The sequence below is a fragment of the Zingiber officinale genome, chromosome 5B, assembly GCF_018446385.1.
Source record: "Zingiber officinale cultivar Zhangliang chromosome 5B, Zo_v1.1, whole genome shotgun sequence".
Taxonomy (NCBI): Eukaryota; Viridiplantae; Streptophyta; class Magnoliopsida; order Zingiberales; family Zingiberaceae; genus Zingiber; species Zingiber officinale.
Window position 1 is genome coordinate 18,653,195 of NC_055995.1, and position 9,323 is coordinate 18,662,517.

Sequence of the window (9,323 nt, forward strand, 5' to 3'; positions counted from 1 at the left end):
TAAAATTTTATTAGAAGTTTTCTTCTTTTAAATTTTATAAATTTCTTTTCTTTCTTTCCCTTTTAATAAGTGGCCGGAGCAAGGGGCCGGTCAAATAATTAAACATCAACAAATAGTTGTTTAATTAATAAATCAATCTAGAATTGATTAATTAAAAGGAAAGAAAAAGAAAAAATTAAAAGGAAATAGGAATGAGTCTAATTTTTTATAAAACTCTTTCCATAATTTTCCGTTGGGAAACTAATATAAAAAGGGGGGAAGGGGTGACCTTGAAAAATATAACAATTGATATTGTGTTGATGGAGATCATCAAGTGGCCGGCCCCTCTCCCTCTCTTCCCTTTGCTCTCTTTTGCTCCTTTGTGGTGGTGGTGGCCGAATTCTAGAGAAGGAGGAGAAGCTTTCCGGGTGGTGTTCGGCTTGGAGGATTGTCGCCCACACGACGTCTAAGAGGAGGCGAGGGATACGGCAGAAGATCTCGAGGTTTTTAGCATACAAGGAAGAGGTATAACTAGTATTTAATTTCCGCATCATACTAGTTAATTTTTCTTTGTATAAATACCAAATACAAGAGGCATTCGATTCTTGTTTTTCGAATTTAATTTCGATGTTGTGTTCTTTTTCTTTTTTCCTTGTGATTTGATTGTTCCTTTTGGTTAACCTAGAGTTATATAAGGAAATTAAATATTAACTTTCCTTAAAAGGCTTTGCCTAGTCGGTGGTGGTTGCTCCCATATCCAAGAAGGCCAAGTGCCTCGCCATGCAGTACTGGAAGCCAATTTTGGAAACTAATATTTAATTGAATTTATAACCGAGGTGATTTGGATCAAACGTGTTAAGTTCCGCAGGAGATCCAAATCTAAACCTAAAAGAACATATAAGTTAAACTTGGAATCAAACGTGTTAAGTTCCGCAGGAGATACAAATTTAACTTAAAAGAACACGTGGTAGATAGGAAAGGTTCAGATCACGTACAAACACTACAAGAAAAAGCCTCATAGACATCGGTGGAACAACAATAGTTTTAAGCAAAAACCGATGTCTTTGAGTATTTTACACCGGTTTTTTCAAAAATCGGTGTCTATAAGCGAAGATTTTCGCTCATAGACATCGATTTTTTAGCCGATGTCTATGAGCGCCTTTTTTTTTGTTAATAGACATTGGTTTTAACAGCGGTTTTTAAAACCCGATGTTAATGAACCAAAAAAAAATAATTTAATTTTTCCACCAGCCAAAATTTATAACACTTCACAAAGTTCCCTCCAAACCTAAACCAATATCGCGCCCCTTCTCTCAGCCTAAACCTAAACCTAAACCTCCAACCATCTCTCTCAGCCTCATCTCCCTCTTCCCTTTCCTGGATCTCTTCCCCTTCCTGGATCGACGCCCCTTAGGATCAAAACCACCTGCTTCGATCCTAAGCAAAATCGCAGTATAAATCGTTCCATTCTGCCTCCTCGTCCGATCCTCTCTTCCTCCTCCTCCTCCTTCCTCTCTTCGCTCTTCCCGGCTAAGGTAGGGGCCGACAAGATCCGAACAGCTAGAGGACGCCCACGACCACCATGGCACGGTTGGTCGGCAACATGAGGGAATCCGAAGGAAGAGAGAACAACACCGAGATCTCTGATCTTGTGTAAAGGGGTCTCCTTCTTCTGAAGCAGAGAGATTGAGTGCAGTATAAGAATAACGAAGTACGTCTGCCTGTTAAAACCCTAAAATTGCAGGCATAAAGGCTCTCTGTGCTTCATTTTCTCCTTCTCGGCCTCTTCGCTCGCTGGGTACACGGTCAAAACCTCTCGCTTCCTCTTTTCATTCTTCTTGATCGTCTGATTGCTAAAGGTTGAGGATGGGGTTTGGGGTTAACCTCTCTATAAAGCGCCGAAGCCTTTTCTTTTCCCCCGACTTTCTCCTTCTCGCGACTTCGGACTTCACGCGACCGAGACCGGCGATTTCTTCTTCTCTCGGTGGCGCCGGCGAAGAGCGGACCTTGGAGCATTGAGAGGAAGAGAGGTTAGTTACAGCCGAACCTTCTTTCTCCCCGATCCCTTCCTCCTTTCTCTGATCTCGGTGAACAACGGCGACGGATCTCGATCGGTGGATTTCGCCGGCTGTCGGGAGGGAACCAAGGGCATCGGCATTGGATCAGGCCAGCATCGATTGTTTGGAGGAGGTAACAACCATTGTTCCTTCCCGATCTCTGTCCCTGTTCGTCGGCAAGAACAAGTCGTTGCCCTAACTTCGATCTTGGAGGTAAGGGTTTGGTTTTGGTTGTGAATTCGAACCTTGATCCTTTCTAGTGTTGATTCAGGTGGTTCTTTCTGGGAAGCAGAGACTTGTATTTTGGTCCCGGCCACCACAGCTCTGTTGGATCAATCTCTTCTTCGTATCAGTGATCGTCTCCGGTGATTGAAGGGTGCAGAGGTAATGAGGTCGATCTGTTGTTGTTGTTAACAGGTTGTTTTGATGACTTCTTGTTATTCTTTCTTCTTGATCCGGCTAGTGAAGATGCACTATGTAATGTTTTGTTTGTAGGGGATTGAGGTACGGTTTAGTTCTTGTTCCTTACCCTTGTGCGATCATTAGTTGCAGTAGATGTTACCTAATGAATCCTGTGTGTTTTGAGCTGGATCCACGGCAGAGTCAATAAGAATTTGTTTGTTCTGGTGTTGGAGGTTAAGGGTATGATGTGTTACTAGTTAACAAGGATAAGAGTTGTTATATTGGGTAATTGAATGTTGTAAATAAAGATTAACCTGAATCTGAAATGGTTTCAGTGACATTTAGGTTTCATGTTAGGCGATTATGGAAGATTGTAACCTTGAAGATCTAATGGGAATTTAGATATTGGATGGTTTAGGTTAGAATATAAATTTAATATGGTTATGTTAAAAGAAGGGAGCCGTACCTATGGTTAGCGTTTCTTTTGTATGTTCATTTCCTCCAGGTTTTTGTAATTTAATTTCCACCCTCTAGGGTTTTTTTTTAATTCAGTTTTCGATGCCTAATTCCACCCTGCTTCTTTCTGACATACATTTACACATTGTTTCAGAGGATGCGATGTGCTTATTTTAGATATTGGATTGGGAAGTGCAGAGAATCAAGCAAGGGTCAAGGAGTTGCTTCATGTGGAGGAATCAAAACTAGAGGAGGATGAGGGTAAGTGTTTTTACTCATAATATTATTTTAGTTTATGTTCAGATCAGTTGGCACTCGATTCTGTGCTTTAGGAAATACCACTCCATCAGTGAGATGGGTTCGAGATGATAAATATGATTGCATCCGATTAAAGAATTGCAAGGTGAGCTATATTCACTGTGTATCCCCCCTTCAGAGTACATATGTATCTGTATAGTAATTAATTTCAATATAGGCACATCAAATTACCTTAATTGTTTCTGGACATAGACTTAATCCTTTGGATTACTTTATTTTAATTGGTAGAGTATTTGCCACTACCTTTCTATTATTCATTCTTTTGCTTTGCAGGTTGTGACAAAAATTGATTGGCATCGGAAAGGAGACTATTTCACTACTGTCGTTCCTAGTGATATCCTAATTATGAATTTTAGTTGTACTTATTTTTAGTCATTCCTAGTGCCTATTTTATATCTCAGTTTTGTTTCTTTCTTTTTTCTAATACACACTGACAAATTGGAAATATATAAAAATCATGACATTATACCTAGTTACCTAGCCTTTGAGGCTGGAATCAGGATGAAACCTAAAGTGCCCTGAAAAGTTTAGGCATACCAAATTCTCTCAGTTTAATGACAGAGGTCAGTTGTGTTGCAAACTTTGTTGTTTTCCTTGTTTTTCATTTACCGCGTCTAGATTAAGAAACTATGGCTTTCTAACTCAAATAAAAATTGCAATTCCTGCCTATCTTAGACCTAACATTAACTTATTAATTGAACAGGTGTTTTAGATTGTAAATTTCATCCGAGGCAGCCATGGCTATTCACAGCTGGAGCAGATTCTGTCATTAAACTGTATTGCCACTAATGATAGATTCTCCAGGAAACTTTGAAGAATCTCCTCGAGTCAAGATACGTGAGTACTTGCTGATCCTACATGACTACGGTAGCAAGTTCATGTTCTTTGCTTGATAATTTATTCTTTTTTGACCAATTCATTTCCGTAAACCCCTTACCTGTAAGCACCAACTAGTATCCTTATTGTCAAGAATTAATTTTATCAATGACTTATAAGTTTGGTATGCATATTTCTTATGATGTTGAACCTTGACTTTGAGACACATGATGGCTTTGTTTTATTTTTTTTGTTGAATTTTCTATCCTGTAAGTTTCAACTCCACTAGTATCATGTTTCCATAGATGATGCTGTCTTAGATGTTGGAGTTGTGACCTATTCTTTATACTGATGTTTCTGTGTGGAATTTTCCCAGTTGTCCTGTTCATTGTTTGATGTTTCTGTGTGTGTTGTAGCTGAATTTGGTTGTAGCTTCTACAAGCTTTCTTCACTTTCTTCCCTCCACTATCTGTTAACAAGTTTGATCTTTACAATTCAGTTATAAGAACAAACAATATGACCAAAGGTTGACAGCTTTGCTTCATCCTTTTTACATTTCAGTATGTGGATGAAAGCAAATATGTACTGATGTACCTAAATGGATTTACAAAAATATCTTTGAAATGTTTTGTCATACAGATATGGCATCTAGTATAATTTTTTCCAACTTGATTGTTGCATTATCATATAATGAGATTAGGTGCACAGCTTGCAGTCAGTTTATTGTTTTTGCTAAAGATCATTGCTAGTAGGCCGACAAAAGACAGGTCTAAAATGAAGCCTAAGAAAACATGCTTAAGATGATATTTTAAGATTTTCTAAACATTGGATCATTGCGGAAGGTTGTGATTGGCACGGCAAGTGTTCTAAAATGAAGCCAAAGAAAATGGGGGAGAAAATAAGGTTCGGCTTGAGGAATTTATGCAATAAAGCAGTTTTATATTTGATTCCTTCTTTAATTATATTGCGTGTGTTCCTAAGCTGCAACCTATTAATAATTTTAGTTTTATAATGTTCTTTGCCACTACCTTTCTATTATTCATTCTTTTGCTTTGCAGGTTGTGACAAAAATTGATTGGCATCGGAAAGGAGACTATTTCACTACTGTCATTCCTAGTGATATCCTAATTATGAATTTTAGTTGTACTTATTTTTAGTCATTCCTAGTGCCTATTTTATTCCTAGTCACCTTATTTCAATGACAAGAACAAGGGTTCTCATGGCCAATATGTGTCTATTAATGTGATTTTCAATGTCTTTCTTACCACGCTAATCCTACTTCTGATTTGATTTGCAGCTTCAAGATATCAAACTCTACACCTTCTATATGGAGCTAGATTTGCAAAAGCCATATCCAACTCGAGGAAGTGACTTATTGACATGGGAGGTAGGTGTACCTCTTTAGTTCCGCTTTTAACCAAATATCCCTATAAAGATTCATTTGTGTGCTCTTAACATATCTATTCCTACAACGTTGTTATCTAGGATTAGCATTTTTTTTGTTAAATGTGATTTATGCACCTATAATTATTCTGGTGAAGTTAGCATTCTATTAAACTAGATTATGACCTTTGCAGAGAACTTATTGGTAACCAAGGACTTTGTGAAGATAGCAAATTTTGGCCTTGCTCGTGAAGTTCATTCGAAGCCACCATTCACAGAATAGGTTTCAACACGCTGGTAAGCATGTTTATGACAAGCACTTGTGATCTTATATTTTTTATTTGCTACATGTACACATTTATTTTAGTTATTTGACATATGGTGGATTTATGTGTTTTTACAGTTTACAAACTCAAGTACTCCAGAGTTGAAATTGATGAAGTGCAGTTCGAGTGGGCTGAATGCATGCTAGATTACATTTGAAGTGCGGTTCTACCTTGATGTGTTAAAAGAATGTTCTACCTTGATTTTGATATCTATTAGCTAGCTTTTGATGTAAAAAGAATGTTTGGCTATTTTATGGATATTGTTGTAAGAAGATTATTTATATAATTTGTGAATATTTGTGTATTTTATGGATATTATTGAATGAATAATATTTGTACAATTTGTGAATATTTGTGTATTTTTTTTTGTTATTATCGGTTTTAAAATCAAATCTGTGCTGTTAAAAAATATACATATTACATCGGTTTTCCATCGATGTAAAACCGGTGTTATAAAGTAATATTACATCAGTCATTTACCGCTGCCAAAACTGGTGTTATTAACATACAATATTACATCGGTTTTACACCGTTGATGAAACGGTGTCGTTAAGTGATACTACACCGGTTAATAACCGATTCGAAAATCGGTGTCGTTAAGTGATACTACACCGGTTTTAACCCGATGTCTAAAATGGCAGACTTTTAACATCGGCTTCATAGACATCGGTTGAAAATCAAATAGACACCGGTGGAAAACCGATGTCTATGAAGGTTTTTGTTGTAGTGAAAATTTTTGTACAGTAGAGCCATTGGGTTTTCTGAGTAGCAACCAACATGCGGGCCTTGGAGTAGGAGTCGCCAAAGGCTCCGAACCATGTAAATCCTTGTGTTCTCTTTGGCTTGTTTACTTTTCCACTGTGCTTACTCTACGATTTTTTTAAAATCACTATTCACCCCACTCTAGCGAAACTCTACGATCCAACACAATAAACTTAACTGTGAACCTTGGTTGCGAAACATAAAAAAGGGGGAGATTGTCGGTGCAGGTTGCACCAGAATCAAACCTAAGTTTTGATGTTATCAAAGGTTCAAGTTAAGTCTCGTTGTGATCTAATAAGTTGACCAAGTGCGCAGGTTGTTTACTCAACCGGGAAAGTTCTAGTTGGAGGCTTGGCAGAAAAGACTTAGCAAATCGTGGAAGCCAGGCGGAAAGACCAAGTGGATCGAGAGGATTCGACACTTGGCGGAGAAACTCGATAGGTTTGGAGGACCGTAGATCGAGGGAAAGTCTTGGGTGGTCAATCTAATGCTGAGCGGTAAAGTCCAAACATGTTTGGAGGACCATGTTTGGCAGGTAGGTTGAGGTAAGCAACTGGAGGAGTGACAGTGAGGTCGTGTTCTTGAAAGGAACAACCTAAGGTCACCGATCCAACTTAAGAAACTGGGAAGGTTTCCAAGTTGAGATCAAGACAGTTATATTGTCTAATACTACTCATGCATAAAATATAATATTACTATGCTAACCTCTGTTTTATAGGATTATATGTCTAACACTGTTTTACAGATATGACCTGGATCGGTCGACCAAACCAGGTTGGCTCAGACCAGATCAGAATCGAATAGAACACAACTTCCAATCTAAGCTTGATCGATCAACCGAACAAGATGATCGATCGATCGAACCCTGATGACTTAGCACAAATCAGATCGAGCCGAAGCAAAGAAGGAAGATTGCCTAATCGATCGACCGAACCAGAGGATCAGTCGACCAAACAACAAAGACATTAATGGCACATTAATGAAGAATCTCTACGAACGGGGAAAGCTCACCATTCGGTCGACCAAATAGTGGGATCGATCGATCGAACCATTAAACATCATTAATGCCCAAGGATCGGATCTCAACAAAGAAGGGATAGAGTGGGTTCGGTAGACCGAACCCAAGGATCGGTCGACCGAACATTGACCTTTCTTATAAAAGTGAAGCTCGAGGTCCGAGGCTCAACAACAAATCTGTTTAAAGTTGATCTCTGTGCAAGCTGCTATTCATACTACAACTACTCGTCTTCATAAGCAAGCTACTGCTCTAAGAAGTGCCGACAAGTTGCATCCCTAATCTTTTGTCAATATATTTTTATTAGCTTGCATTGTACTTATTTACTTGTAAGATAGTAGGCTGTTACTATCTTACTCATCTAATTGTACGCACTGCTTCTTTCCGAGGATTTCAGAAAGAAGATTTCAAGTAAATTACCTAACGGTGCGATCAAGGATCGCAGGTCTTGGAGTAGGAATCAACGTAGGTTTCGAACCAAGTAACCACTCGAGTCTTCTGTATTGTTTTCTGCTGCCGCTTTGTTATTTGTTTTACGAGTCGTTACGAAAAGAAAAGGAGTGTTTTTAAAAGAGCGATATTCACCTCCCTCTATCGCACTCTTTCGATCCTGCATTATTGTGGCCGACCCCCTCTTGCTTGAGCACCAAGCAAGGGGCCGGCCCCTTAAGAGGATAATGTGCCCGACCCTTGCTTGGTCACCAAGCATTGGGCCAACCCCCTTCTTGGACACCAAGATGAGCTTATATTTGGATGGACTTAAGGCTTTAATGAGGCTATGATAGGGACCTAGAGGAGAAATTAGTTTTGGCCTTTCGATGAGCTCAAGTATCCCGTGTTTGCCCCGAAGACACAACTCAAGTTCATCGATAATAACTCATTCCACTACAGAGTTATTATCGCACTACGACACCAATCCCAAATTACATTATGCGCTCCTTCTTATCATGAGTGTGTTGGTCTCCCTGTGTTTAAGATAACGAATGCCCACTAATTAAGTAAGTTACTGACAACTCACTTAATTAATATCTAGCTCCAAGAGTAGTACCACTCAACTTCATTGTCATGTCGGACTAAGTCCACCTGCAGGGTTTAACATGACAACCCTTATGAGCTCCTCTTGGGGACATTCTCAACCTAGATAACTAGGACACAGTTTCCTTCTATAATCAACAACACACACTATAAGTAATATCATTTCTCAACTTATCGGGCATATTGATTTATCGAGCTAAACCTCACCCTTTGATAATTCAAAGAAATAAATATTAAATATATGCTCTTGTTATTATATTAGGATTAAGAGCACACACTTCCATAATAACTAAGTTCTAGTTCTTTTATTAAGTCAGTACAAAAAGAACTTACCTAAAATGGTCCTACTCAATACACTTGGACTGTATCATTGTAATTTATTAGTTAAGATAAACTAATACTTAATTACACTATGACTACTTCAACGGTTTGTTCCTTTCCATCATAGTCATGAGCAACTGTTTATAATTTATAAAGAACCGACAACATGATCTTCTGTGTGTGACACCACACACCATGTTGTCTACAATATAAATTAATTGAACAAATTACATTTAACAAATAAATGTAGATATTGACCACTGTGATTCTTTATTTCTAAATAAATGTTTATACAAAAGCTAGGCTTTTAGTATATACTCTAACAATATCCAGCATAGTTTGAGTCAAAATATCCTATTAGGTCAAAATTAGCAGTTCTAGGATACCAAATTCCTACATTTAGTGTGCCTTTAATATATCCAAGTATCCTTTTAATAATACTTAAATGTGATT

The 9,323-nt window shown here is 38.1% G+C and overlaps 1 long non-coding RNA gene across 3 annotated transcripts; it reads left to right on the forward strand.

Annotated features, from left to right (window-relative positions):
* The first annotated feature begins 2,136 nt into the window (after positions 1-2,136).
* On the forward strand, positions 2,137-5,708 carry LOC121984195. Of its 3 annotated transcripts, XR_006112816.1 has the most exons (5): positions 2,137-2,169; positions 2,308-2,420; positions 3,049-3,775; positions 3,916-4,049; positions 4,871-5,280. It is a non-coding gene; the product is annotated as an uncharacterized LOC121984195 (long non-coding RNA). The 3 variants fall into 3 exon arrangements; XR_006112818.1 differs by lacking the exons at positions 2,137-2,169; positions 2,308-2,420; positions 3,049-3,775 and adding exons at positions 5,326-5,415; positions 5,606-5,708 and having other exon boundaries at positions 3,829-4,049; positions 4,871-4,931; XR_006112817.1 differs by lacking the exons at positions 2,137-2,169; positions 2,308-2,420; positions 3,049-3,775; positions 4,871-5,280 and adding exons at positions 5,326-5,415; positions 5,606-5,708 and having other exon boundaries at positions 3,829-4,049.
* Positions 5,709-9,323: the final 3,615 nt, after the last annotated feature.